The sequence below is a fragment of the Hyposmocoma kahamanoa genome, unplaced genomic scaffold (genome assembly GCF_003589595.1).
Source record: "Hyposmocoma kahamanoa isolate Upper Pololo Valley unplaced genomic scaffold, ASM358959v1 66, whole genome shotgun sequence".
NCBI lineage: Eukaryota > Metazoa > Arthropoda > Insecta > Lepidoptera > Cosmopterigidae > Hyposmocoma > Hyposmocoma kahamanoa.
Window position 1 is genome coordinate 17,492,112 of NW_020653854.1, and position 23,446 is coordinate 17,515,557.

Here is a 23,446-nt window from a genome sequence, read left to right on the forward strand (position 1 = left end):
AGAGATTTAAATGGCAAAAATGTGAAGGTCACTTGCACTACGCCCGTCACCCTGAGACATAAGTTGACAAGTCCCAAGTGCCTATCATTTCAGCAGCACCCCTACCCTTCCAAGTCGGAATACAGTAATGCTCACATTGCCGCTTGGCGAGCAAAAATAGGTCAGGTGGCAGCACTTCCCTGAACGAACTCTTTCACATGGAGTTCTACTGGTACGAAATCGAAATTATGTACATAATTTCACTTCTTCATACTGATTAAAAGGCTAGGTACTTTTATTTGTGACATGAGTGTAGTGTGTACCATAGTATCATTATCACTTTTTAACAAAACATATACCATCCTATTTACAACAAATAATTTCAGCGCCTGTGTTGCTTTTTAAATATTCATATTTCTGTTTTGTATTGTATTTTACACATTCTCATCAACACTTTGATAGAAAATACGATGTCCAAACGACACACTTTTGTATGAAAACGTATAATTTTAAAGCCATGTGATCAAATAAGTTTAAGTCCTACGCTGATGTGATATATCAACGGCCCCACCGAATAAACGTGTAAAGCAGTAGTTCCCAAACTTATTTTGTCTACTTCCCACTTTGATAAGAAATTGTTTTTAGCGCCCCCATTTTTTCACCTACTTACAAACCACTATAACTTCAAATTAAATTAATTATTGTGAGCTATATTAGCGGAGATTAAACATTTAGTCTAAACGAGACTTTTACTATAACCCGCAAAAGTTAACTGATCGCAGTAGGTAGTACACAACGGCACTCAGGTCTCAAGTCAACTCTTACGGGCTACACCTGCCAATGAGAATGATTATTGAAACGCAACTTTATAGTATTCAGACAGAGTATCTTTTATTCAAAATAAAACTAACATAATCGATTCTAATATAAAAACTAATGTGAAGGATGAATCTGTGCTGTTTAATAAGTTTGTTGATATCAGGTTCCAATTTACTCAAGAACAGCCGCAAGTCACCACGTTCGGTAACATGCAAATGATTTCTTTTTTAGTTAGCAACGTTATCACAGCACTAAAACCAGGTTGTTGCTAAAACTTCTTGGTAGCCATTTTTGAACTTGACTTTTATTTCCTCGTTCGTTGTCAATTCTATAAGTTCTTCTTCCAGCTGAGGTGATATTGCTGTGTTGACATTTGAAAACGGAATAAGTTCAAAATGTCCTGGTATCATTCGGTGAAGTCTATGTGGAGGTTTTCCAAATGTTGGCAGTAGGCAAATAAGTCATCGTTACTGCAGGATACTGATAAATTCGGAAAATTGTGGAACTCACGTCTGCCCATATTCTTTATGTGTAGAAGCAGTTTGGCTGCGAAAGCAGCAACGACATTTTTTGTTTTAATTAAATTTTGTTCATCGCCTTGCAGTTAGCGATTCATGTCGTTGAACAATTTATAAAGATCCGTTATGTAAGCTATATCATTCTTTGATGTAATGAGCTTGTTGCGCAAATCTGTATCTTTATTTTCCAAGAACTCTATCACAAAGTCAAACAGGTTATAAAATCGAGTCAGACAATTGCCTCTTGATAGGCAACGAACTTCAGTATGAAACAACAAACGGTTGAAATCTTTATCATTAGTAACACAAAGCTGATGAAACAATCTATCATTCAAAGAGCTGTCACGGATTTTATCGACTGCTTTGATGACATGTTGCAGTGATTGAAATAGTTGTTCACTTAAATTTCTAGCAACCAAATGTTGTCTATGAATAACGCAATGTACAGCAAGGAGATCTGGAATTTTATTTTATATTTATACGCTATGAAGCCTTTATGGCATCCTGTCATAGCCGGAGCGCCATCCGTAGCAACTGATATAATACTTTTCAAGGGAATCTCTTTCTCATCACAAAACTTTTCCAATGTATTGAATATGGTTTCGTCTTTTGTATCGGTCTGTAAATTTCTAGCAAACAATAGTTCTTCACATATTTTATCATTTTTAATAAACCTCACGTAAGACAGCATCAATGCTTCATTAGTTGGTAAAGTGGACTCATCGAGCTGAAATGAGAATTAACTAGTCCTCAGATGATTGCACAATGATTCTTCAATGTTTTCAGCCATTTCATCAATTCGTCTTTGCACATAATTATTACTCAAAGGAATTTTTCGGATAATATCTGCAGCCGGTTTATGAAGCACAGTAGTTATTACTTCCTTTATTGCTGGCAAAATTAACTCTTCTCCGATGTTGTGTGGTTTGCCTTTTTGAGCAATTAACAAAGAGATATTGTACGAAGCTCGAAGTCCGTCGTCATCTTGCTTAGCAGCCGCCGAAAAGAGTTTTGCTACTCTTGGCCGAGTATTATGCTTCACCTCTAGTTCTTGAAAATATGCTACATTCTTGTCTTTCTTATCTGGATGCAGCTTATTCAAATGATCTTGCAGTCTTGAAGGTTTCATTGCTTCATTCGAAAATGTTTTTAGACAAAGAAGGCACAAAGGCGATGATGGTGATTTATATTAGTTTCAGTTCTTGTGTTGAGAAAAAATAAATAATCATTTCATTTCATTTCATTTCATGGGTTTGTGGGATTTTCAATGAATCCGAATTTAATATATTCCGCACAGTATTACTGTCTCCTCTGTTTTACTTGAGACATTGTTTTGTTTTGAGAAATACGTAAGTTAGTGTTGAACTTAAGTACTGCTTATCTATTACGCGCGAAACCGCAAATGAAAATAAAAAAAAATATTACGTTGTTTATATAGGATTGCATAAGCAGCACGCACCGACAGGAATAAAACAAACATGCATAAACTCGTTTATCTCATTCGACGCTCAATCATACTCAACAAGTAAGAGTAAGTATTCTATGAACCAGCCGATTGATACAGGAATGCACAAATCGGTTTATTTAACAAAAACTTATTAAAACATGATTGCCCGCGGTCTATGAACTACGAAAATTACCTATCTAGGAATACTAATAACTATTAAAATGCGTAACTGTGTCTGTTGCCATTTTATTTGTTCATTTGTGTCTACTTTCATTTCAAAACGGAGCGATCGATTGACATGATTTTTACTTTGTTTATTCAATAAAACAGGACAGATATATGAACTACACCGAGAGAAATATCGAACCGAGTTAGTTTGAGCAATCTCTTAATTAATATTAGTTGCTGTTCACAAGTTGTAGTCGAGAGACGAGAGCTCAGTCGGTGTCTAAGAATCTTCCTAGATGAAATTACAAATCTCCCCCCTAGGCCTCTACACAACGCCCCCATTTTTCTCGGTCTCTTACCGCCCCTTTAGGCCTGCAGCGCCCTCAAGGGGGCGTTATCACCCACTTTGGAATGGCTGGTGTAAAGGCTTTTACTGTATTTTTTTGGATTTTTGGAATCTCGCTCTCAAAATACCTTCATAATTTTATTCAGATTTATTTTCAAATTAATTTAATAAAATAAATTCCACTAGTATTAACAAATGACTCATGACTGAGATGAAATGTCGGCAAGGTACCGGTCACCTTATTATACTAACCGGTAGAGACTAGATAAGTGAAATAATATCCTATATTAATAAAAATGAGGTCCAAAAAATTACGAGTGACCACCGGGGATCACTAGATGTAATATAAATAAATAAATAAATATAAATATTAGACAACATCACATACGTTGATCTGATTCCATGTAAGTAACTAAAGCAGTTGTGTTATGGAAATCGGACACAACGACGATACCATAAACACCCAGATCCGAGATAGACATGTTGTTTCTCTACATTAACCCCGCTAAAAATCGAACCCAGGACCTCAGAGATGGCGACACTGTAAAAACCGGTATGAAAACCACACGACAACGAGATATGCTCTGTGAAAACAGAAAATCCTCCAACACCTGGTTTCAGCGTCTCTCAAGGGTAATTTCTACCAAATAGCGATCTGGGCTCGTGTGGAATTTATTGAATCTACTTCGCACCCAGGTAGGCCTACCAGTGACGGGTACATGGGAGTTCAGGGATGCTTATCTAACCCATTGTAACTGCGGTGTCCCAACACAGTCCATGGAGCACTTGCTCGTGAACCTCTCGTGTTCTAATACTTGAACAAGGGAAAATCTCTATGCGGCCAAGGATAGCGCAGTCAAGGTGGCAATATACTATTCAAAGTCAATATAGTTCTAGGAGAGAAGAAGCATCGACATGATAAGAAAAACATGATAATAAATAATAATTAACCTTATTATAGTCCCACTGCTGGACACAGGCAAAGGCAAAATATCAGAAGTGTTTCACGTAGCTTGAAAACACCTAAAAAACCTGTGTCGTGACAATCCCGGTATAATTTTAAAATTTGACGAAACAAGGTACCGAAATACAAAGTTACCGCGATGCGAGCACTCGCATTCTCATGAATCTATAATGTCATGTTAATAAATGAAATGAATTACCAAAATTACACCTGGTTATGACAGATTTCATTACGAATTAAATCCAATAAATATTATGTAATCCATTTGCGTTTATGACTCCGTCTGTGACGTAATCCTTTTGAATGTACATTATGAATATATATCCAAACATGAATATGGATTTTATTACCTATACGTATCTACGTATAATAATAAATGGTAGTAGGGAATTTAATATAAAGACAGAAAGTGTCTTTTAAAATTTGCACAGTAGAACACGATTTGCTAAATTTTCAATTGAGTAGCGTACGAGGAAAACAATTACCTAAACAAAGGTTTGTTTCATCTTAATATTAATTATTTTACATCCTAAACCAACATTATTGTTAAGTGGTTACATAACAATTGTTGGAAATTATTGTTTAGTTTGAACGTAATACAGATATACCAAGGATTATCTAAAAAAGAAATTTTTATTATTTCGATTTCGTTTGTATAATAAATCGAAGTAAACAGTGTATGCGTTCTAATAAAGAGCTTAAAATCTTTTTTTTATAATTCCAAGTGACAGGACGAACAAGTCGTGCGCTTGGTGGTAAGCTACACGCATGTCCATAGCAGTTGTAGATCCACTCGGAGTTTTAAACAGCAATGATCTGAAGGTCACTGCCCCTGCGCCCGTCACTCTAAGACATAAGTTGACAAGTCCCTGTGCCTGTAATTTCACCAGCACCTTTCAAAACCGGAACGCAGTAATGTGAGCATTACTGCTTGGCGGCAGAAATAGGTAGTGTGGCAGAACGTAGTAATGGTCATAAATTATAAAATTGCAAAAATGCATTACAATTTCAAAGATTTTTAGAGATTTTATTATGAAAACTAGCACGGCTATCACACATTATAATATAAAAGTAACGGGACCGATGGTCTTCTTCAGGGGTTGAGTGCAACGTTCGCAACGTCAAGCACTGACGTGACGCGGTCGCGAACGTTGCACTCAACCCCTTAAGAAGACCATCGTTTATAGTCGAAACTAGTCGGACCGCTCCCGACTAAAATACTACGCGAGTAAGTCCCGTTACTTTTATATTATAATTTTTAGAGATTCCCACGAACAATATTACAAAGTTAGTTTGTTATCAACATTCACAAGTAGATAGTGTGCAAAACACATACTTGTAATATTCATGCGAGATTGTTAATTTTATTTTCCGTAGAATAAACATTGGGGTACTGAATAATCAGAAAATTAATTTGAAAATAAATTTGAAATAATTATGAAGGTGTTTTGAGAGCGAGATCCCAAAAATCTAAAAAATACAGTAAAATCGTTTACACGTTTATTTTCATACAAAATCTATCTTCTCTTATCTCTTCTCTCTATCTATATAATCTATGTACCCTTTAAGTAAACGTATATTGTAATGTAGGTTACAATGGCTATACTGTATTCATTGGTATTTTTTTCGCTTAACATTTTGAAAACAACAAATATTCTTCGAATGAAAACATCAAGTACTTCTTTACGTATCGAGTTCTTAGGTTTTCGGGATTGTTACACATAGGAAATGAAACTAATATCGGACCCTTTACAGGTCCGATGGTCACGGTTGACTCAATCTGTAAAGGGCCACAAACGTTGGTTTGTTTGAAAAAACTATTAATTATATTATTATATATATTATATTATTTAAACTCAGAAAAATAGTTCATTTTCTACTTCTTTACGTTTTAATATTTTAGTATGTACTTGTAATTAAAAAAATATTACCAAAATATCGTTAAAACGTTTCACATTACTTCAAAGGTAATCCATAGATATCAGATTTTCCAAGTGATTTAGTTAATTACAAAAGCACTTTATGAGCTACGTTATACACCTGCGGTTTGTATTCGATATCTGTTTGTTTTCATTAAGTGCTGCTTCGTTTGGGTAAACTATTTGTAAGTACTATGGACACTGTTGTCATATAGATACATGTCTATAGTGTTTTAAAAGAAGGTAAAATAAATCTTGTGCATTTCGTATTTCGTTTGCATGCGATAAAAATATGATATATGATAACATTATAGATCTTTAGAACTTTTATGTGCATGAGATCTATCCAATATTTTGATTCGATGTAGAAAAATATAATTAATAAATAAAAGAATTTTTATTAAATTTTCATTTTTCAAATCGACTACCATGGATTATTGGTTCAAACAAATTAACTTTAGTACAGTATTTAAAACTGTAGATGACACCACTTGAATAAAACATAAAGCGTTAAATCTCCCTACGCTCAGTATTCTATTTTTGAACCACTCGCTTCGCTCGTGACTCAATCCTCGGCTCCTGCGCTTGCTCAGGTTTCAATACAAGCACTCACATCAAACAACAACTTTTCAGCCTTGCATAACAAATAACTATTACTTTTACTTCGCCTTCGACTCGTAACAGAGAACAGATTTTCTTTCATGATACGAATACCAAGTGACGAACAAATCATGCGTCTGGTGTTAAGCCACACGCCTATCCATAGCAGTTGCAGTGCCACTTAGAGTTTTAATTCGCAAAGATCTGAGGGACATTGCTACTGCGCCTGTCACCCTGAGACATAAATTGACAAGTCTCAATTTCCCCAGCGCCCTTATCGTTAAAAACCGGAACGCAGTAATTAATTTTCACGTTACTGCTTGACGGCAAAAATAAGTAAGGTGGCAGTACTTCCCGTACGTATAAATTGATGCAGTGCATATAATAATAATATAAAACTATTTTTTCGGATCTATATCGCGTATATTTGTTGTTTTTTTCAGTCAACCGTGAACGTGATCAGTAAAAAGCTGGAAACTTTGGCTTATTAAAAATAACAAATACATGCGATTTAGGTGCAAAAATATAGTTTCATTTCAAATGTGCAACAAAAAATAACTGGAAATATTATTTTATGGTACTTAAATCTTTTAACTTTCTGACCAGCAACAACTGAAACATCACTCTAGAGACGTAGTAGCAAGTTGAGCATGGACTATTCAAAATGTACGTCAGTTTGCGTCTGGGGTATTTCAAGGCGGGCCACTTTGAAGCTATGGAGAGTTGAATCTAAACTGCGATCACTTGGCTATGATATAAAAAGAACTTGTTTATGTTTTAAATAAAATAGTTGTGGCATTTGGCATTTGACCACGTGACTGTCTCTCACCGGAAAAAGGGTAAGTTTAGTAGAAATAGAGCTCCTTGTGACAGAGTTCCTCCAGAAAAGTATTTCTGCCGCCAAGCAATAATGAGTGAGCATTATCTCTTTTCAGTTTTGAAGGGTTAAGAGTGCTGGTGAAATTAGAGGCACATGGGACTTGTCAACTTACGTCTCAAGATAACGGGCGCAGTGGTAGTGCACCTCAGATCTTTGCGATTTAAAGCTATGAATGGCATTGCAACTACTGTGAACAGGCGTGTCGTTTGTTATTATAAAGAAAAGTAATTTCACAAAAATAAATGAATATCACGGTAGTACTTAAAACATCATAATATTCATTACAATCAATGGGTGTAAAATTAAAACGGGGCAGCAAGGCCTTACTCGTTGTAGTTACAGGAAAATGGTTCTAGAAGACTATTCATGAATTTTGAAGGTATTTTGATAGACATTCACAGATTTTGAAAAAATGGTACAGTCAGAAAGGTAAAAGGCAATTTTTACTAAACTTTTTTTTAATGCCATTCGATCCGGTCTCTGGTAAGGATTAATAGTCTCTATGGGAGCGACTGAGGTAAGAGTACTCGAAATGTCAGAAATTGCAAAAAACTTTAAAAAAAAACTATAAATTTAAAAGCGACCTTGTACATTTCATAAATTTTGGTGCTTGTTAAACTGTGTATAGTATCATACTGAAATATTATTTTAAGTTGCAAAATGAGAACTCCAAATAATATCAAAATATACATTTAATCATCAAAAGTCTAATTTGATACTAAGTGAACAGAGGCAGTGGAAATGAGTAGTGTGGTAAGGAAATAAATTTCTATAGAAAGACTCTTCCTTTCGCGTTTATATAAAATTTTGAAACTGATATCCTTGTAGCCAAAACTGGATAAAAAACTCAAGATGGTGTCGTTTCTTTCTAGTTTTGATGAACCTAATGGTAGTAGCTGTTTTCACTAACAATGAGAAATCAAAAAGGTAATCTACAGTAATATACAATAATATAAATTAAGTTGGTTCCTGCAGTGCTTTTTCAGAACAATATGTATTTTTAGTAAGTTAGTATTTTTTTTTTATGGCATTGTAATTTGAACAAACTCTTGATTGTTTAGGAAATGAAACTATTTTCCGGATTTAAATCGCGTATATTTGTTTTTTCATACAAACCGACGTTTCGGACCCTTTACAGGTCCCATGGTCACGGTTGACTGTCAACAGATTACGCGATACGCGATTTAAATCCGGAAAAATAGTTTCATTTCCTATGTGTAACAATCGCGAAAATCTAAGATCTTGATTGTTTGTTGATAATGGTTAATTTTGTTGATATATTCTGTGTTTATTTTTCTGTAACTCATTTTAATGCGGTTTAGTTAGTATTACAGACTTCGGTGTAATTTCAATTTGATTTTTGGAACTTTCATTATTTACCAATACGCTGGCAGCATACTTAGAGTTATGTATTCTTTGAATCTTAAATTAAATGATCTTTTAAAGAATTATAAAAGGGATAATATTACTTGATCCTCAAAGACATGATTGATCTACTGTAAATGTGCACTTTTTTATTATATTCATTAACATAAACGATTTTTTTTAGTTTGATATATATATTAATTGTTCTGTCCATATTATTTGATACGCATAAATTATAAATGAACTGCATTCAATGTAACACTATTATTATGTTTAAACATACCAAATTAATGTTTGGTATTCAAAAATAATATTTGATCCTGTTTTTTTATTATAGATCTTTTCTTTTCGAGCTCGTCACGGCAGCGGTCGGCAAGTGCCAGAAGCCAATTTGCTTGCGTTTCTGAACATGGTTTCAGGTCAAATATTATTATAATTAATATAATATTAGTATACAATATAACCAACATTTACGTAGTTTTAAAAACAAGTATCTAAATTTTATTTTTAATGCTCGTTTGGCTTAGTTTTGAGGCCCGACAAGAAACTATCAAAGTTAATTTATAGAAATCAAACATTATTGCGTAACGCAGAACAAATTCAAATATCGATTGATTTAATTTATTTTATGTCTCAGAGGAAAAGGATCAGTCATTAAAAAAGATGACCGTTTAGATTTTTTTACCTGCTGCTTTTACAAAATTAAAATCGTCCAAAATTAAAATCGATCATTTAAGTACATGCCCCTATAAATAATAAAACCGCTGTTGCTATTTCGCTTTATATTTATGATATGAAAGCGATCAAATTACAGGGTAACAAACATCAATGAAACCACGACAACTTGATAACAACGCAAGCGTAATACAAACCAGCAATATTGAAATTGTAATTTGATAATAATATATTGATGAATATTTAATAATAATAATAACCGCCTCTCCTATTTATGGACTCAAATTAATCTTTTAGGGTGTGGGAGAGGCAATTGTCTAAAATATATGCCAAACAACCACACCGACAACCTGATCTCTAAATTAGAACATTCCCTGAGTGCCAGAACAACCACATCAGAATCAATTAAAAGTTAATTTTCCAAATTGTTTTTGCCAGGAATCGAACCCGCAATCTCCTCATCCAGTGTCCACTGTGCAATTTCTATTCGTCGTAGATAATATTTCTTTAAGACGATACTTTAGACAGTAACGTGCAAACTTCTGACTAATCATTTTAACACATAACGAAATTCAGATTAAATAATCTCGAAATATATTATATTACAATATTGTATACCTAATAAACTTTGGCAATATGGTCTATAATATACGAAAATGTTCTTTTTAAATATGATGCCAAGTAACGGGGCGAACAAGTCGTGAGCCTAGTGATAAACGACACGCCTGTCCGTAGCAGTTGCAATGCCATGCCACTGCGAGCTTCAAATCGCAAATATCTGAGGGGCACTGCCACTGCGCCCGTCACCCTGAGACATAAGTTGACAAGTCCCATGTGCCTGTGATTTCACCACCACTCATAGGCCCGACACCCACTGACAGGATGGCTCGGCAGGGGATCCTTCGGCATCCCCATATGCAAGCGTATACTGATGGCAATTATACCACGGTATCCCAAGGTACGACGCAGCATCCTTAAGCATGCCTAAGCGTCCTTAGGCATGCCAAAGCATTCTGTCGCGAAATCGTGCTCGCACTTAGTCTCTCTTCAGATCAGTCTTGCCGTGCGTGCCTGCCCTCACCTCGTATATCTGCAAAGTCACACTCGGCATTCCGAAGAATCCCGAAGGCTGCCGAAGCAACCCCACAGCTGCCGAGTCATTCCGGAGGCCAGTTCGGTATCCCTAAGCATACCGCAGCTTTGCTTTTGTAGCTACGACGATTATTATTGGAGTTTCAACTGTATTGCAGTAACATTAAGTCTATTCTATTTTTCGTCTCCTAAAAATACTCTGGCGAGCCGTCCCGTCAGTCGAACCTTCCTTATATACATAAACCTTCGAAATCATAACGCAGTAATGCTCACATTACCGTTTGGCGGCAGAAATATTTAAGGTGGCAATACTTCTCTGGACGATCTCTCGACGAACAAGGAGCTCTACTGCTACTAACTATTAAATATATTAACTTGAATATTTCAAAATATTGAATACATATGTGTGTACATCGTTTTCAGTACATGTTTTTGTTGTATGTACATAATTAAGCACGGGACTGAACAGAGTGTACACTCTATCTGACATTATATAGGACTGGAAACAATTCCTGTACCCCAATTAAACGTTACACAGGATCTGGTATGTTCCCCTTTACATTTAGTCCAGAATTGTCTAGAACATCTAAACAAAGTTTATTCAGAGTTAGTGAAGTGTACTTACTCTAGCTTCAGAGTCTGAGGCTTGATCAATGATATATAAATATATATAGGTGACATACGGTAGTGAGGCAACGGAGGTATCATAACGGAAACAGATGTGAAAAGTAAATCTTCGGTTCGGTTGAGGAAGCGACAATGTAAATACTATAAAGAACTCAACAAAATAGTTCCCAAAAGGGCTTGGTTTTGGTGTATAATTTAAGTGCAATTATTACACAACACCAAACTAAACCAAGTAGGCGCACTAGCACCTGATTCGTGACAAACATTGTAAACTTCCGTTTAGAGATCCGTTATATACGTTGCGGTAGCAGAAATGGAAACAGATGTGAAAAAGCGTGAAATTTCGCTGTTGCGGAAGCAGAAGCAGACGTCTGCTGCATCATTAACATATGGGACAAGTGAAGAGCAAGCGACTTTGGTGAAATGCCCGTACGATGAGTAAACTGACGTGGATTGAAAGGCAAATTCGGTTTATATAATTCGTGTTTCTCTGACCTACTATCTGCTGTATAGCGGTTAATAAGGAATATTAAATCACTTGATTGTTGTGTCGTTTTTAAGCCGCGCTAACAAAACTATACAAAGACATACCTACAAAATACCCATGAGTATTATTCAAGTAGTCCTCATTTTAAGGAAAAGAAAAGTAAAGGTATATATGATGAAAAATTATTTCTTAAATTTTTATTGAATTGATATTCAATTATTTTTTGTGGAATTGTTCCACTAGCTTGTTATAATTATTAATACAAAGATCGAACACTCAGAAAAATTCCTTCGATCCGGCCGGATTCGAACCGACGTCTTCTAGCTTACCGTGGCAGACGCTCTCTCTCGCCAGGTAACTGTAAAGATATCTAACTGGGTGATAAAACTTTCATAGATTTCTCATAGATGGCGCTACGACTAAAAAGTCGTTGAAAAAACCAAATACAAAGATACGACGCAAGCCCATAAAAAGATTCGTGACGTCCGCTGGTTCGTTCCGTGGCTTAGTTGATATAGCGTCTGCCACGGTAAGCTCGAAGACGTCGGTTCGAATCCGGCCGGATCGAAGGATTTTTTTCTGAGTGTTCGATCTTTGTATTAATAATTATAAATTACTTCTTATTTCGTCATTATTTTTATACTTACGTATTAAATTTCTAGATTAAACGTTTAAAAAAAGTTAATCTGTAGCAGAGTGTACCTTTATTATCAAAAAGGACTCGAGTATGTGTATTTTTGATCTATTTTTCATTTATTAGTATATATGTATTAAATAACATTTTGTACTAGCAAGGTTGCGTAAACATTGTAAATTAATTAGATGTAACACGTTAAGAGCCACAGGCAATGTTGAAATTTTGATAGCAGGTAATTGATGTGGCTGTTTAGCACTTCTTCTTTTCATCGATGGCATACATTATAAAGTTCCGTAGCTATTTTCAAAATGAAAGCTAAGGAGCACTATATTTATGCGCAGTTCCGTCTATTTTATAGGTATCATATTATGAAATATGTATTTACCTCTATATTTATATAATTTATAATAATTTAATGTCACTGATATTATTTTTATTTATTACATAATTATTGTTCGTTGTGCACGTAAACCCGTTATTGTAAGTATTGTATATTGTATTTTAATCTGCAGGAAGAAACTTATTTTAGAAATAAGCAGTATAACCTTTCGATTTTGTTTTCCTTTTCACTAAATATGATTTGTGTTAAATGATAAAAAAATGACTTGTTGTACAAGGAAATGGAACTTTCTATTAGTGTGTACTACCTTTACTGCCTCTTAGTCAAAGTAACGGCAGATATTGGGCCTAAGAGCAAAACGCGTCTACCAAGCGTGTTTGTGCTCCTATAACGTATGCTATCAATTTTAGATGACCTTACCTGTGTACACTTGGCCTCGAGAATAGCACGTACGTACTGAACGACGCTAGTCAGTTACTGCAGTCAGGCTGATGTTTGACGTCTCGGACGCCTGTGAAACTAGTATAGTCAGTGGGATTTGTTCCGAAAATAACTCAACAGTTTACACATTTCCCTTTGTCACTAACCTACTAAAAATTACGCATTCTGAAACCATAATATTATATTACATCATATATTCTATCATAAATTACACTAGTATTAAGCCCTGTTAAATGGGAAAAATCGTATAGGTATTATGATACACAATCTCACTCGTTTTAGTATTCCCGTAGGCATGTCCCTCTTTAAAAGGTTTCACTTACCTTTATTAAGGAGTATAGAGCTGCGACATATCTTAGAGATTTCTCATCAAGGTATCTTATGGGGAAAACTTACATCATTAATTTATGAAAGAAAAAGTAAAATAATTGTAATTTTTATTAAATGTCACGATGTTTTACAACTACGATATTCAACTATTTTTTATTGTGAAATTTCTCCACTAATTTGTTATAATTATTAAGATCGAAACACTAAGAAAAATTAAGAAGAATTTAGGGAATTAGAAAAAAGAAAATGTAGGGACACAATAGTCTGTTGACGAGAAGTACGATGGTGAAAACGTGACGGTGGTTTCTCTCAGCACATTTTGTCTCGTAGAAGCGACTAATTCAATTTTAGGCGCTCGAAACGTGCATCTTCGAAACTGCATTTTCCTATCCATATTTTATTGGATTTACCGACACCACTTGCTCTTTACAAAAATTCTGAAAAAGATATTGTATGTATCTATCGAAAAACTGCTCTTGCCTTTTCTTCACTTATGAGCTGCTCTGGTATAAAACGGGTATGTGTTGATATTTCGTATTGCACTATAATTGTTTAACTAAAAAAGGAGGTTCTCGTTTAGTGAAGCGTGAAATAATTCGTCCAGTAAGGCTATCATGACAAGCCGCGACTGACGCGAGAGCGACATAAAGCGCGACATTTCTATGAGAGAATAGCAGTGTATCGCGCTGTATGTCGCTCTCGCGCTAGTCGCACCCTATCGTGCTAGCCCTACAAAGAAGTACTGTCACCTTAGCTATTTCCGCCGTCAAGCTGTAATATTGAACATTACTGCTTCCGGTTTTGAAGGGAAAAAGGTGCTAGTAATTTGTATCTCAAGATGACGGACACATGGGCAGTGCTCTTGAGTAGCACTGCAACTGCTTATGGACGAGCGCGTCCCTTACCACTAGACGCACGACTTGTTCATAAAAAAAGTTTTTGTTTTAATTTTGTGGTCTAAAAACCTTTGTAAAAGCGAATCGGCATAGCTAGAGCAAAATAGGATGTGCTTTTATGGCAACAGTTAGTATAAATACGACCTAAAAAAGTGTCGAAGGTACACAGACATGTGTTAGGAAACCTCAGCATACAGTTATTAATACAATTTTGGGGATGAATTGGAGCAGAAACAGAATCGCTTAACTTCTTACATAATGTACTCTAACTAGGAACTGTTAACTCTAGAGACGTACACTGATATGTACTTAGTTGTGCCATGAACGTCTATGAAGATTCTATATTATTATAAAAGTATTTCGTGGGTTAAGATTTATGATCATAAATCAAAGCCCACTAAATACTTTTACCGGTGGTGTTTAATTACTAATTGTACTTGTCAGTTTAGCGCGCAGGCACTTTAACTAAATGCTAGTAAATTGGTTGAGAATATTAATTTTCCGTCAGATGATGCTGCTATTGAGAAGCATTAGCTAATTACATAGGGTTAGTTTATATTATTTTTTAATTATTTTTATTGGCGCATGTTGAAGCGAAAGTGTTTCAACGAAGTTATATGTCGCATACAGAAACGATACTTTTACAGTTTATGATGAAGTGACAAGCGCGTTCGCGCACTGTTTCCGATTGGTATTCGTTCCTAATCCGAGACTATACAAATCTAGAAAAGTGTGACTCGCTTCGGATGTCGAGTTTGCACCAAGTCCAATTCGAATTTAAGAAACTACGAATATCGCTAGAACACCTAGAGGTAAAATGATCAATGTGACATTTCGGACCGTTATTTCTCGGGTTCGGAACTGATACGAATCGGACGGACTGTTACTCCTCGTCATTATTCTGATTTTTTATTAATTAAGGTCATCCTCTTGGACTCCTAATTATATTCTTGAGCGACACCCGGACGAACTCGCTTGACCTCAAAATTGTTGGAAATATTGTTTGTTTACCCTCGAGAGGTCTCGGCGGAGAACAATGAGCAGTTTTTTGTAAACAAACAACGATGAGAGCAGGTAATGAATATGCTGGAACAAAGAGTCCAATGCGGAGCCTCATTAGCCATTCACTCGGTGTACCTGCCTCAAAAATAATTTACAAAAGTCCTGATGAATGTTAGTCCTCTTATTTTCCAGTCTGTTTTTCAACATTGCAATTTATTTCTGTTGTTGTGTCTCAACAATTTTCTTTTGGAAAATTTGTCTTAGTATGCAGTTACGTCTTTATTTACGTGTTTACCGTAGTACTCCTATATTTGACTACTGGTTTTAGAATGGTAATATTAGCGCATACAATTCTTCACCATTGGTTTACTTATATTGGACTTATAACAGCCGTGGTAGCCAAATGGTTCCGAGCTCGCACCTCTGAGTTTCTCGGAATTGATGTGCGAAATTTAATTTGAATTTACCATGAGCTTTTCGGCGAAGGAAAACATCGCGATGAAACCTGAACGTCGAAGAAGGTTCACAACCCTCGGAAAACGTGTGAAGTCCCCAAACCGCATTGGACCAGCGTGAAGGATATAAATACAGGTTGTTCATATTATATACATTTATATTGGTATTAGTCATATTTTACCAACTACATACTGCTATATAGGTTACCTATCAGTAGTCCGAAATGACATTTTCCAGAAATAACGTTTGCTCGCATTTTCATAACCTCGAAAGTAATTTTAAGAGGAAAATGTTTTTGCTTTTAAAACTAACTTAACCTAATCTAACCGAACCTAATCGTGTCTTTGCGATAAACATCCAACATATCCTGAAAGAACAACGATTTCGTATAATTCGGTTTTTGGTGTAGGTAATGAAAATTCGAATAAATGTTAGTTCAGAAAAGAAAGTTCGAGTTTGTAATAGGTTAACTGCCATATTTTATGCTATACTTTTTTTACAGTTGAGAACACATCAAGTCTGATTTTTAGGCGTTGTTTTTATCGTAAACAGTATACAGTAAGCAACTTTAAATGTTCAGTGTCGAACTGGACATGCTCATGACCCTGTACATGATTTTTACATCCCATAAATTATGCAAACAAAAGGTGTTTACGTTTAAGTCTTCACTTAAATCATCCATTCTCTAAAGTCGACCTTCATCAACTTTTCCATGCATAGGAAATTAAAAGAGTTTGTTAGATATGTTGTACACAGTCCGTGTTGAACATAATTAATTCACTAGCCGCATTTGCAAGCTCGACTTTGATTGTAGTGTCTGTTGTATTTACGCCTGTTACAACTGAATCAACATAAGCAATATGAACTATGCAAAACACAGAAGCAGTTTAAGGCAAGTTGGAAACAGCCCCTTGAGGGTTGAATTCATCCGTGTTCAATTCTTAGTGATTTATAAATCTGTCTCTTTATTGCTCTTTGGTTTCAATAAATTAATGCTAATAATGGTTACGTGTGCGGTATAAGTGATATTTATGTCATCGCTGTGGAAACTTCACCTTGAGGACGCAGTATCGATGTTGGATCAAGGCGTAGACTATAATTGACTGTGGCTATAATGAGATCCCTTTGCGTTGGCCACAGCCGCACACAAGTGCTTTATCCTGTCAGGATAGTATTGCAAATTCTATTATATCTGTATGTATCCAAAACATTTAAATAGGTCTTTTTTGTTCCTTATTTTATATTTCCGTGTCATGGCATTGCAATAAAATGCTTTTCACGCTATTGTATCATTTAAGAGGGAAAATAAAAAATCATTTATAGTACTTATAAGGAGTTTTCGACTGATCCATCTGAGCAACTTTCATTTGATTTTAATTCTATGAAAGTAAACATTTGTTGTTATGTTTTTTAATACTTAAGTTCACTTTGAACATGACAAAGATGGTTTACTTAAAAAATATTACAAAGTTCTGCTTGGAATACACAGCAGTTAATAATTTTGTGAAACTGGTGACGCGATGCGCGAAGCCTTCGTAAATTAGCTCTCAGAATTCTGTTAACGACGTTCCATGGCGGAAACTTCGGCAAATAAAAACGTTAAACAACTTTTAACTATTATTTTGCTAGATTCAAAAGTTTTTCGAAAACATTTCATTTTTAGATTGTTGCACTTGGATTGACATTTTTTTTTAGAAGTCATTTAAAATTTTAAAACATATTTCCTTGAAAGATTTATGCAGATCTAACACAGCGCCGTTTTTGTTTCGTACGAGTTTGTATGAAAAGATTGGTGAATAAGTAAAGCAAGAAAAGTTTACCAGGATCGTAGAAGTCTACCCCAATTGGAATCGAAAGCCATGAGTATACATGTATGTATGCCTTTTGTAGCATATGCTACAGCCTCACTCGTATATTTGCAGTCCTGCAATTTGGCCCGGAAGGTGACGGTTCGGACATCATTTTTATTCAATTTCGTAGAGACTGTAGCGTACGATACACTTTGTATGAAGCACTGCACGCACAAGGCCACGCTCATCTAAGCGGCGACGAGAGGGATAAAACAGATATAAGAAGAAATATACAAAGATTGTACATAATTCCAAAGAAGTATTTACTGCTGAGCATGAGGGTCCTGACGGTAATTAGGGGGCTTCGCAAAATTGGTTCCAAAAAGTTTTAAATACAAATACTCAGAAAGTAAAATAAAACCTCAACAAAAGAATAACTAATTAATCAAAGTTTTTACTCGCACAGAAAATTCGCGAAAACTTCTATTGTTTTGTTAATTTAATTTCACAATAAAAAATTATTAGCATGCTGATTACGACTATTGTGTTATTGGAGAATGAATAGAATTCTTTAAAAATGTAGTAGGTATTCCAAATACAATTACGTAAGTATAATAAGTTACTACAGTCGCAAAATTTGATTATTTCGATATAATTTTGGAATTATATCGACCACGGACCCAGCTAGCTGCGTCGGTGGCCGAACAGTTACCACGCCGGACTGCCACGAAGAGGTCCCAGGTTCGTTTGCCGGGCCGGCAGAAATATTTATATGGCCTACATTTATTCCTTTCGTGAGTTTGGGTGTAATTGGTGGTTGTCTATGTGTGTGTCCATGGCACCCGCGACACCGGGGTTTCCCTAGTGGGGCTATGTTGAGTGTGTGCGTTACTATTATTATTAATTCGCTTTATAATATTAAGTTTTTAAGATATGTGTTTATTTTTCGAAAGTATACCAGATTATATGTCGAGAAATATAGCGTGTCATAAAACCTATACAGACAGTACGTGGTAATAAAATATGATTTCTAGTGAAAGTATACCAATAAAATTTTGTCCTTTAGTGTAATAATAAATATGGCACTATTTAAATGCTGCATATCATTTGTCAAGGTGACATTTTAAGGGCGTCTCTAAATTAGACGTAACAGAAACGCTGCAGTGGCGTGGCAGCCGCACGTTACGTCTTTCTTCACTAAAATATTGTGACTATAAAAGTGGCGCGCGCGTGACGACAATAGTTCTGCGACTGCGCTTCATGATATTGTATGAAAATTAGTGGCATGATAGCCGCGACATGACGCGCCACTGCAATTTGAAGGCACCCTAAACGTCATATAGATATAAAAATTTAGAGAAATTCCTCATAATGTGAAATTTTAAGCCTTCTTTTAAATAATTTGATGACTGTATTTCTTTAACATCTTTCGTTGTTATGTTGCTATGTGTTGTATAGCTGAGCTCCCTCGTGCATTATGATTTTCTTTCTATATTTCATTACACGTACAAAAAACATATTATTAGCCCGCGTGGTTAAACGTTTCTCAACGTGTATTTTTTTTTTGGAAAATTTACTTGCGGGTGAACATTTTTGTTCAAAATTGTCCTAATCAATATTAAATGCAAATGTTGTAGTATTCATTGGAAAATTACAAGTGACAAAATAAACCAATAGCAAAACAAAGGAATAGAAAATAGGTAAAACTAAAGGAATTCGCTTATTCGATTTCTTAGGGAATTTAAAACCATTTTTAACCAAAGAACAATATTATCTTCAGAACATATACCTAGGTCATATGAACAATTTCAGCACGTAAAAACAGAGAGGTAGAGCTAGCACATGTGCACAGCTGCCCGCTCAGGGAAGCGTGCTTACGTCCTTTAAGTCTTTGTATTAGAATGTGTAATCAGGTCAGAAGTTATGTTCGAATGGGTGATCCACTGTACCTTATGCAAATTTAACGATAACTCGCTTTTAGGGTCAGTAAACTGTTACTACGGCTTTACGACATGATAAGTATATTGCTGTCTTCGTATGGTTTGGGTCGTTAGTTTTTATATCACGTTGACAATACTAACATGTATTATTTGTTTCAGATCTGGATTCCGCGTCTCTGTACTTATAAAGGTAAGTTATTACTATTGGATGAACGATAAAGATAGAGCAAAAAAGGTGATAAAGGTGATTGATAAGGCAGCGCTGTGGGTAGCGAATTATTATTTAATCATTAGTAAAAAATATGAACCAGAAGGTCTAGGTCGAGGAATCCTTTATTGGTCTGTCGTTGATATTACCAGTTAAAACAAAAACTGACTTCGTGGCCGAAGTTACAATGCTGGTCTGCCTCGCATAGGTCCCGGGATCGATTCCCGGCCTGGGAAAAATATTTATATAACCTACATTTATTTCTCTCATGAGTTTCGGTGGAATTTATTGTTGTCTATGCGTGTGTTCATGATCCCTATAGGTGTGTCCATGATTGCGTTGTATGGAGTTAGACTGTGTCAAAATACAAAATACAAAAATCGTACAACACAAAGAAAAAAATCCTTCGATCTGACTGAAACCAGCGTCTGTTGCTACACAGGGGCCACCGCTCTTACCAACTGAGCTATAGGACTAATCAGCAGATCTTACACATTTCTCCATGTTCTTGTTGCAAATCTTCGTATTGGATTTAAACGACTTTTAAGAAACTAATGAAAATTACGTATTGTATTATTCATAATGTTTATCTCTAAAACAACAACATACCTAATATATTTTGAACCCTTGCTTTTGAAAGGTGAACTGACGAAATGATTTATCCGACAATTGTACACCACAGAAGCTTGCCTTTGCTTTCCGACAGAGCTTTGAAACCCTAGAATGTAATCTTGCGAAATTCAACCAATCGGGAGATGTTGAACAGAAGAGAAGACACAAGTATTCTACTTACAGCATCAGTTCGACTTGAAATGGCAATTCGGTTAATGTTATTAGTTGACTATTACGTAATAGATTTCGATCAAATTACTAAGATTGATCGAATGTCCATAAAGTGGATTAATTGTGGAAAAAGGGAGTTTAATACCTGTAGCGGACTGTATCAATAGGTTCGATCGAGGTGCTATCAACGAGTGACCAAGACCAAAGTAAATGTACTTACAAAACACGGCCAGCTATGGATACAATAGAAACAACAGCAAAGAACAAACGTCAAAAACAATTACATTTAAATTCATAATTTAAATATTAAACTAAACTTAAAAAGACTATATAAAATATGTACAAAAGAGATTTGTAGCGACTGTTCCGATTCGCTACGATACTTTTATAAATTTGGTACTTTTTAGTATTTTATGCACTAGAACCATTGACCTATCACTAGAACTGATTTCTAATTTTAAATATTTTACGTCTTTACTTGAGTTCTAAGGTTTTCGCGGTTATTAAGCATAGGAATTGAAACTATGTTTTCGGATTTCAATCGCGTATACCATTTTGTTTTTTTTCAAACAATCAATTGTCGTTTCGGACACTTTACAGGTCCCATAGTCACGGCTGACTGTCAACTGGATTCCGCTGTGACCCATACCTGTAAAAGTCCCGAAACGTTGATTTGTTTGACAAACAAAAAAGTAAAAATCTTTACCTAAATTTGTCAATATCTGATATCCAAAATGTAAGTATGTATGTATGTTTTATGTATTGTTTTATATATGTTTTTATCTTTAGTTTGCCGATTTTTAAACTACAAAACCCACCAACTACCTTCTGAATTATTTATTGCAACGCCACATAGAGTAGATTGTATCTACAATACAATAGTATCTGAGTAAAACGTTTTATTGCACCACAAGGTTATAAAGTTACAGTAAATGCGTATGTATGAGTATGAGTTTGATACCTGTAAACCTAAATTTCCGTACCTATATAGGAAATTTAGGTTTACAGGTATCAAACCAAAATATGATATTATATATACACCAAATATGAATTATATATATTCATATTTGGTGGCTATTGTTATAATTTAATATTATGTTTGTAAACTTACATTATTATTTATATTGCTTACATTTATATTTGCTTTACATCTTACACTTTTGCTTGATATATATGTATAGTATTTGGAGTTAGGTATATATATTTGCGTGTGATGAACTTTGGTAGCATGGCTTACTGGGCTGTGATCGCTCACCATATGGTACTGGCAGAAAACTAGCACTGTTTGACTTCTCTCGGTCTACAGTATTTATGCTGAGTCAGGGCCATTTCAGCATAAACTGTAGTCATAGGTACATTAAAATTTTATCAGTTCTTATAGTATTTGTTTGTTTTTCTCACAGTATTTGTTTTTCTCGCAGTATGTGTTTTATATAAATGTGAATAAATTTAATAATGAATGTATATGTGCTTTTATGTTATAATCTGTGAAGTGATTGTAAATATTTTGTTTCTGTTTGTATTTGTGCTGAATAAACGTTTTATCTATCTAAATTTAATAATACGTACATTTTTAAATCGTATTCTATACAATGAACACTCATGATCGTGGTTATTTTGATGATATGCAGTGGCTGGCGACTACATTAAAGCTGCTTCAAAATAAATCTAAATAGATTTATTCTTTACTCGTTTTTACGATCCACGCAATAAAACGTTGTATAGACTTGAAGAAGTTTTATAAGCACTGATGAATATTGTAGCTTGGAACGGCTTATAATTTCTTTTAAAATAATAAACTTCTTTTACATAAAACGTACGTGGACGTTATGATCTTGATCCATCGTACGAGTCATGAGTGCGCTAAATGCTTTTTTTCTAAATTCTAGTTTTGAATTATTTCGTTCCATATTAGGTCTTTTTTATTGTGGGTACTTCATAAAGATTATCATAGTTAGAATTAAGTGGCAATGTTTACGCACTGGTGTTTAAACTAGTTGTTTGTACTATACAGATGGCTGGAACTTTACCAAGACGGCTCACTCTATTCTTCTATTGTACTGGAAAGATACAACAATGAGACGGATCGGAGCAAATAATATTTCGTCAACTATACATATAAAAACAATCATTATTATTTTGGACTCTCTCGCCTCTCCCAAGGTCTAAAAGATTAATTTTGAATTTTTAAATGGGAGAGGCGGTATTCCCCGGCAATGGCACAGTTGGCCAGGGTCAGAGACTCAGGTTCAAAACCCAGCGAACGATACGTTCCATATCGAGCAGGACCGTCTTCTGCATTTGTGAAGCGACACGTTATCATTACTATTATCTATTTTAGACTCGCGCCTCTCCGAAGGCCTAAAAGATTAATTTTATAATTTTAAATGGGAGAGGCGGCATTATTATTATTATTATTATTGTATTTATTTTAAAGTCTCGCCTCTCCCAAGGCCTAAAAGATTAATTTTGAATTTTTAAATGGGAGAGGCGGTATTTCCCGGCAATGGCACAGTCGGCCGGGGTCAGGGACTCAGGTCCAAGAATCGGCGAACAATACGTGCCGTATCGAGCAGGACCGCCTTCTGCATTTGTGCTGGAAGCGACACGCCACAGAAATCCAACCGCCTCAAACTATTATTATTATTAATAATAATAATAATAATAATAATAATAATAAATTGGCAGGTCACGACATTTGATTCAATGCCTTAAGTAACGAAAGTGTAGGAGACAC

The 23,446-nt window shown here is 35.1% G+C and overlaps 1 protein-coding gene across 8 annotated transcripts in view; it reads left to right on the forward strand.

Moving 5' to 3' along the window:
• The window catches only part of LOC113231666 (poly(rC)-binding protein 3), a 321,596-nt gene that overhangs the window by 70,170 nt on the left and 227,980 nt on the right, over positions 1–23,446 (forward strand). For all 8 annotated transcript variants that reach the window (XR_003310575.1, XM_026466111.1, XM_026466113.1 and 5 more), the window contains exon 2: positions 19,878–19,908. The gene's annotated coding sequence lies outside the window, so the exon portion shown is untranslated. The remainder of the gene's footprint in view (positions 1–19,877; positions 19,909–23,446) is intronic.